The sequence below is a fragment of the Rhincodon typus genome, chromosome 37 (genome assembly GCF_021869965.1).
Source record: "Rhincodon typus isolate 14 chromosome 37, sRhiTyp1.1, whole genome shotgun sequence".
In the NCBI taxonomy this organism is placed as follows: Eukaryota; Metazoa; Chordata; class Chondrichthyes; order Orectolobiformes; family Rhincodontidae; genus Rhincodon; species Rhincodon typus.
In genome coordinates, this window is record NC_063368.1 from 10,840,815 (window position 1) to 10,848,965 (window position 8,151).

The following is an 8,151-nucleotide window of genomic DNA, read 5'->3' on the forward strand; positions in this document are numbered from 1 at the left end:
CAAGACTAAAAGATTTACAACATGCCTCACATTGAGCAAGGTTCAACATTTGTCCAATCCTGCAACTATTATATTAAACATTCTGCTGCTCATGTTGGCTTTCATTTTGTTTTATTTGTGTAGGGGTCTTTGTAAAACTTTAGCCATCTTTCAAATTACATATATCTTTTGACAATTCATATAAGTTTCCCTAGAGATTGTTTCCATCAATTTTGCTTTCTTGCATTCCAAGAAATTATTAGTTTAAAGGTAAAGACACCATTGTTCACCAGACCATGGGACTGCTGTCTCATCAGAGAGAATCAACTGGTGGTGGTTTAACCTGAGGGTCACCATACCCTCAGGTGAGGGGAGAGATTCAGAAGGCAGGAACTTCATGGTAACCTCAGCTGGTGTAGGATTTTAGCTCATGTTTTTGGCAGCATTCTGTGTCACAGACCAGCTAATGAGCCATTGAGCTCTCCAAACCCCTTGTTTTAATCTTAATACAACTGTCCATTCAGGGTAGGAGACAGTTAGAGTCAGGCCTCCCTTACCCAGCACTCCAGGGACCTAGAGTTAGTAAGAACTGCCGATGCTGGAGTCAGAGATAACACAGTGTGGAGCTGGAGGCACACAGCACGCCAGGCAGCATCAGAGGAGCAGGAAAGCTGCTGTTTCAGGTCGGGACCTTTCTTCAGAAATGAAGGGACCTAATTCCTTTTCAACCAATAGGACTTGTGGCAAGTGACGATTGTGCCACACAAATGCCAGGCAATGCCCATCTCCCACAAGACAGAATATACCCATCTTCCCTTGACATTCAACGGGGCTACAGTCACTGATACCCCACTATCAACATCCTGGAGATTACCATTGACCAGAAATTGAAATGAACTAGCCATATATAAATACTGTGGCGACAGGGACAGGTCAAATACTGTGAATCTAGCCATGAGTAACTCACCTCCTGACTCCCCAAAGCTTGTCCATCATCTACAAGGCACAAGTCAGGAGTGTGATGGAATACTCCCCACTTGCCTGGATGGGGGCAGCTCCAACAGCACTCAAAAACAAAGCTTGACACCATCCAGGACAAAGCAGCCGCTTGATTGGCACCACATCCACAAGCATCCACTCCCTCCACCACCGACGCTCAGTAGCAGCAGTGTGTACCACCTACAAGATGCACTGCAGAAATTCACCAAAGATCCTCAGACAGCACCTTCCAAACCCAGGACCATTTCCATCTAGAAGGGCAAGGGCAGCAGATACATGGAAACACCATCACCTTCAAGCCCAAGGACTGCAGTGGTTCAAGAAGGCAGCTCACCACCACCTCCTCAAGGGGGCAACCAGGGACGGGCAACAAATGCTGGGCCCAGCCAGAGACCTATATCCTGTGAATCAAAAAGAAAATCGAGTCTAGCAGTAACTGTTTACATTGCGAGTGATAGAGACAGAGGGGAATTTCAACAATGCAGCGATGCTGAGAGAGGGTTTCACTGGTATACCTGAGGCCCAATGCCAGAGAACACATTTTGTTCAAATTGAGAAGCCTACTGAAGGGGTAATGGCCTATGGCAAAAATTAAACACTGGAATAAGTGACTTGAATCTTTGAATAGTTTTGCCATTCGGCCTGCTGAGCTGGGGCGTTTTGCCAGACAAATCGAGCTGGACCATCAGGCCTACTCTTTCTCCACAGTCCTGCAAATTTCTTTCTCTTCCGGATCTTACCCAATTCCTTTTGGAAAGCTGTGGTTGAATCTGACGACCACACTCTTGGGCAAAGCATAGTAACATAAGAACATGGGAAATAGGGGCAGGAGTAGGCCATCTGGCCCATTGATCCTGCTCCCCCATTCAATAAGATCATGGCTGATCTTTTCATGGACTCAGCTCCACTTAGCCGCCCACTCACCTTAACCCTTAATTCCTTTACTGTTCAAAAATCTATCTTTGTCTTCATTTAGCGAGGTAGCCTCAACTGCTTCACTGGGCAGGGAATTCCACAGATTCACAATCCTTTGGGTGAAGAAGTTCCTCCTCAGCTCAGCCCTAAATCTGCTTCCCCTTATTTTGAGGCTATGCCCCCTTGTTCTAGTTTCACCTGCCAGTGGAAACAACCTCCCTGCTTCTATCTTACTATTCCCTTCTTAATTTTATATGTTTCTATAAGATGCCCCCTCATTCCTCTTATTTCCAAGGTGTATAGTCCCAGTCTGCTCAATCTTTCATAAGCCAACCCTCTCAACTCCAGAATTAACCTAGTGACCCCCTCCAGTGCCAGTACATCCTTTCTCAAGTAAAGAGACCAAAACTGTACACAGTACTCCAGGTGTGGCCCCTACACAGCGGCAGCAATACCTCCCTGTTTTTGAAACCATCCATATCGCAAATGAAGGACAATATTCTTGATCATAACCACTTGCTGCATAGGAAAGGCCTTCCCTTATGTTACCTTCGGTTCTCTTTGCCAGTGCGTGCAGATTTGCCGTGATCTCATTAAGCGGAAGAGGTTCGAGGGGCCGAATGGCCCACCCTACCCTCCTAAGTGCAGCTGCTACAGTAACACGGCTTCTGTTTCCTCGTTCTCATGATTAGCTCCTTGAGTGTTTACGCACATTTCCTGCAAGTCTCGTGATTGCGTCCTGTGACGCTATTCTCTGCCACTCTCTGTTGACGACACCACTCCGTTTGGCTGTGAGCAATGCCACGGAGGGTCTGCTAATACTTATTAGGAACTGTTAAAATAAAACCGAAACAAAATGTCTTCAAGGCTGTGAGAGTCTTGTGTTTTCCCATCATTCTCAACGACAAAAGAAACAATTTACCTAAATGATGGTCAAAGGAGATGCGTAGAAACATAGACAATAGGAGTAGGAGTAGACCATTCAGCCCCTTCGAGGCTGCTGCACCATTCAATATGATCATGGCTGATCATCCAACTCAGTCCCCTGTTCTCATTTTTGCCCCATACCCTTGATCCCTTTAGCCCTGAGAACTGGAGCTAATCTGTGAGATCCATACACATGGGCATGTTGTCAGATGGTTGCATTTATGGGCAATCCCACCACTAGGTGGAGCACTGTGTAAAATCGGAGTGAGCTCTCCAGCCTCTACCCAGCAGTGACTGTACATTAACATTCATATTTATCCATAAAGCTCCAAGAAATGCAGCCTACTTGGGAGGAGGGATGACTGTTTCAAATTCTCTGTGGATCTTTTCTGCCTGTTGTTTAATCATAGAATCCCTAATGTGTGGAAATAGGCCATTGGGCCCATCGAGTCCACACTGACCCCCTGAAGAGCATCCCTACCCAGACCCACCCCCTACCCTATCCCTGTATTTTCCATGGCTATGATGTGGAGGTGCCGGCGTTGGACTGGGGTGGACAAGGTCAGAAGTCACACAACACCAGGTTATAGTCCAACAGGTTTATTTGAAATTAAAAGCTTTCAGAGCGCTGCTCCTTTTCCTGATGAAGGAGCAGCGCTATGAAACCTTGTGATCTTAAATAAACCTGTTTGGGTATAATCTAGTGTTGTGTGACCTCTGACCTTTCCCATAGCTAATCCACCTCGCCTGCACATCCCTGGACACTATGGGCTAGTTAGCACGGCCAATCCACCCTAACCTGCACATCCCTGGACACTATGGGGTAATTTAGCAAGGCCAATCCACCCTAACCTGCACATCCCTGGACACTATAGGGTAATTTAGCACGGCCAATCCACCCTAACCTGCGCATCTTTAGATTGTGGGAGGAAACTGGAGCACTTGGAGTAAACCCACACAGGCAAAGGGAGAATGTTCAAACTCCACACAGACAGTCAGCCGAGGCTGGAATCAAACCTGGGTCCCTGGCGCTGTGAGGCAGTAGTGCTAACCACTGAGACATCGTGCCTCCAGTTGAATAACATCCTTCCTAATAGACCACTTTTGACAGAACTGTTATTTGTCCAACTGTGATCTCCATGAAGGGGCTTTTCTATTTATCCCTGTGCCAATCTCAGCACTTCCATTAGCATTTGCTGGCAGAGTGCAAATCAGCTTTTCAGAGATAATGGCCTTAAGATACAGCAAAGATAACTTGTGGCTTGCAGCAATTCCAAACTCTTTGAAGTCCATGGAATTTGCCTTATGGGGAGACGCCAGTCAGGCTAGGCCTGTATCCCCTGGAGATTAGAAGAGTCTTAATTGAAACATCTAAGATCCTGAGGGGACTTGATTGGGTGGATGTGCAAAGGATGTTTCCTCTTGTAGAAGAACCTAGAACTAAGGGTCATTGTTTAAAATAAGGGGTTGCTAGTTTAAAACAGAGATGAGGAAACGTTTTTTTTCTCTCTCAGAGGGTTTTTGGAATTCCCTTCCTCAAAAGGCAGTGGAAGCAGAGTCTTTAAATATTTTTAAGGCCGAGAGATAGATCAATTATTGATGACCAAGGGGATGAAAGATTATCAGGGGCAACATGCTGGAATGTGGAGTTGCGGTTAAAAATCAGATTAGCACGATGTTATTGAATGCTGGAAGCAGGCTCGAAGGGCCGAGTGGCCTAATCTTGTTCGTATCAGGAGTCACGGAACTTTTACACCGCAGATCGCATATTACCGATGGAGCAATGCAACGGGCGCATCTGCACAGAGGCAGAGGATCGTGGTAGCGGCCATTTTCAATGTGGCACACTGTACCCCATGTTGGGATCGCACACTACGCTGCTAGATATTAACATTCAGAACTTCAATCCCAAAGCACTATGTGGGCAATGAAATACTCCTCAAGTGTAATCTCTGTCGTAATGTGCAGGAACCGATCAACCGGTTTGCAAGATGTAAGATCTCTTGAACAGCAATGAGGCAATGAGGTGAGTGTAGGGTCATAGGGTCATACAGCGTGGAAACAGACACCTCCATCCAATGCATGAACACCGACCATGTCTCCCAAACTGACCTAGTCCCACTTGCCTGTGTTTGGCCCATATCCCTCTAAACCATTCGTATTATTGTACCTATCCAAATGCCTTTTAAATGTTGTAACTGTACCTGCATCTACCACTTCCTCTGGCAGATCGTTCCATATATTCTGCGTGAGAAAGTTGCCCCTCAGGTTGCTTTTAAATCGCTCTCTTCTCACCTTAAAATTATACCCTCTAATTTTCAATGCCCCAACCCAAGGGAAAAGACCTTTGCCATTCACCTTGTCTATTCCCCTCATGATTTTATGAACCTCAATAAGGTCACCCCTCAACATTCCACGCTCCAGTGAAAAAGTCCCAGCCTATTCAGCCTCTCCTTTATAACTCAAACCCTCCATTCCCGGCAACATCCTGGTAACTCATTTCTGCACCGTCTCCAATTTAATAATATCCTGCCTATGGCAGGGTGACCAGAACTGTACACAATACACCAGAAGATGTCTCACCAATGTCCTGCAGTCCAGCAATGTAATATTCCAACTCCTATACTCAATGGTCTGTACAATGAACACAAGCATGCATTCTCCCTGTCTGGTAAGTTCTGTTTTAAAGGGGTGGGTTGATGAATTAATGATGGGGCCAGGCACTGCCTCTCCTTTGATATTTACCATGCCTACGTCAATCTGAAAAGGGTCTGCAGTCTAACATCACATTCAGTGGCTCACCCACCAATGCATTGAAAAATCACCTTAGGTTATGTTTTTGTGCCTCTGGAGTGGGCTTTAAAATATCAATATTGAGATTTAAAACATTGATACCTCCCCCTCTGATACCCACAGGTGATCAATATATATCTTCAGGGGTCCCTGGCTAATGTGAACATTGGCCAGTTTCAGTTCAGTTTTGTATTAGCCAACAGCAAAGACCAGCTGATGAATCAGCAGGTTCATTCAGGTTGAGAACAGGATGGCTGCCCAATAGGAGACCTTACCCTGGCGCTTTGGAGGAGATGCCCTGAGGTTTGTGGTAAACAGTGCACTGACAGTGAAATGGAAAAGGAACTTCACTCTGCACTTGGCCTGAGTGCTCTTGAGTGTTCTTCTTGCGTACGCAAATTAAACATGCTCCATTCATAGAGTCATACAGTCATACAGAACAGATAACAGACGCGCCTCTTACATCCTTGGTGATGATGGTTGTCAGATAAATCCTCACCATCCACTGCCCATCATGTGATAAAAGTTAAAAAGTTGCCATAGCCGCGGTCTCAAAAGGAAGAAATAATTGATGGTGCTTTAACCGGGACGGGGGGGGATCACCACACCTCAGGTGAGGTGAAGATGTTGATAAGGAGTGTCCTTCATGGTAACCTCAGCTAGTGCAGGAATTGAACCCACACTGTTGGCATCACTCTGTTTCCAGCTAACTGACCCCCATCATTGTGTGGCTTGAGCTTTCTAATAGATTTGATGCCACCCTTTGCTTCCCTGGTAGTGATCTACAGGATCCACTCAGTCTAACATAGAAGAAAATCCGTTTGCCATTCTTATGAGAAGAGGGTCTTATTGAGGTTGTTGAGGTTGGTTGGCTCGCCGAGCTGGTTTGCTGTTCTGCAGACGTTTCATTACCGTGCTTGGTAACATCCTCAGTGCAGCCTCCGATGAAGCATCGATGTGTTTTCCCACCTGGTTTTTAAACTCTGGGGTCCGTTGAGATGGATTGCCTCACTTCCGGTTTTCCTTCGTAGTGGAATGTATGTGGATCTACAAGATCCCCTGCAGAGACTGCGAGAAACGCTACATTGGACAAATAAGAAGGAAACTAACCACAAGAGTACATGAACACCAACTGGCTACAAAAAGACACAACCAATACTCACTCATCTCAATCCACATGGACAAGGAGAACCACGACTTCGACTGGGACAACACCAAGATCCTGGGACAGGCTAGGCAGAGACAAGCACGAGAATTCCTGGAAGCATGGCACTCCACAAAGCATGCTATTAATAAACACATTGAACTCAACCCCATATACATTCCACGACAAAGGAAAACCGGAAGTGAGGCAATCCATCTGAACGGACCCCAGAGTTTAAAAACCAGGCGGGAAAACATACCGACGCTTCATCGGAGGCTGCACTGAGGATGTTACCAAGCACGGTAACGAAACGTCTGCAAAACAACAAACCAGCTCGACAAGTCAACCAGCTTCAACAACCTCAACACCCACAACCCGAGCTACAAATCTACTCCAAAACCTTAAAGAGGGTCTTATCTTAAACAGATTTTTCAAGGTAATAGCTGTAACACACAGAGATCTTTATTAGATGGTAAATCAGAGAGCAGCAGAAACAGACCACCCTTGGTGGGGGGGGTTTGGGTGGATATCACAGAGCAGTTGCAATGAACTACAAATGAATAGGACGTCCCTACAGAGTGCATGAGGAAGAACCAGATGGATGGTCACTCTCCTTTGAGCTGCTCTCCCCACTAATCCCATATCACTTCATCAGAGTGGGTTAGGGTTAGGGTTAGGTTTAGGGTTCGGGTTAGCGCCAGGGTTAGGGCTAGGGATAGTGTTAGGAAGAGGGTTAGGGTTTGGTTTTGGTCGACGTTGGTGTTAGAGTTAGTGTTAGTGTTAGGGTCATGGTCAGGGTCAGTGACAGGGTTAGGGTTAGGGCTCAGGACAAGGCTAGGGCTAGGATTAGCTTTAGGGTCAGGATTAGGGTCAGGTCAGGGCCACGATTAGAGTTAGGGTTAGGTTCAGGGTCAGGGTTCAGGTAAGTGTTAAGGTTGGGGTTAGGGTTCTGTTTAGGGTTAGTTTTAAGGTTTGGGTTAGGGTCGGGGTTAGGATTAGGGTCAGGGTCAGGGTTAAAGTTTAGATTTAGGGTTAGGGTTGAGATTAAGATTAGGCTCAGGGTTAGGATTAAGGTTAGGGTTAGGTTAAGGATCAGTGTTAGGATTGGGATTAGGAGTAGGGTCAGGGTTAGTCTTAGAGTTAGGGTTAGGGTCAGGGTTAGGGTTAGGGTCAGAGTCAGGGTCACGACCTGGATCAGGACAGGTTTAGGGTCTGAGTCAGTGTCAGTATCAGGGTCAGGATTAGGTTTAGGTTTAGTTGTAGAGTCGGGGTTAAGGTCAGGGTCAGGGTTAGTGTTAGGGTAGGGTTAGGTTAGGGTTGGGGTCAGGTTTAGAATTAGGGTTAGGTTTGGGATTAGGGTTAGGATTAGGGTTAGGGTTATGGTCAGTCTTAGG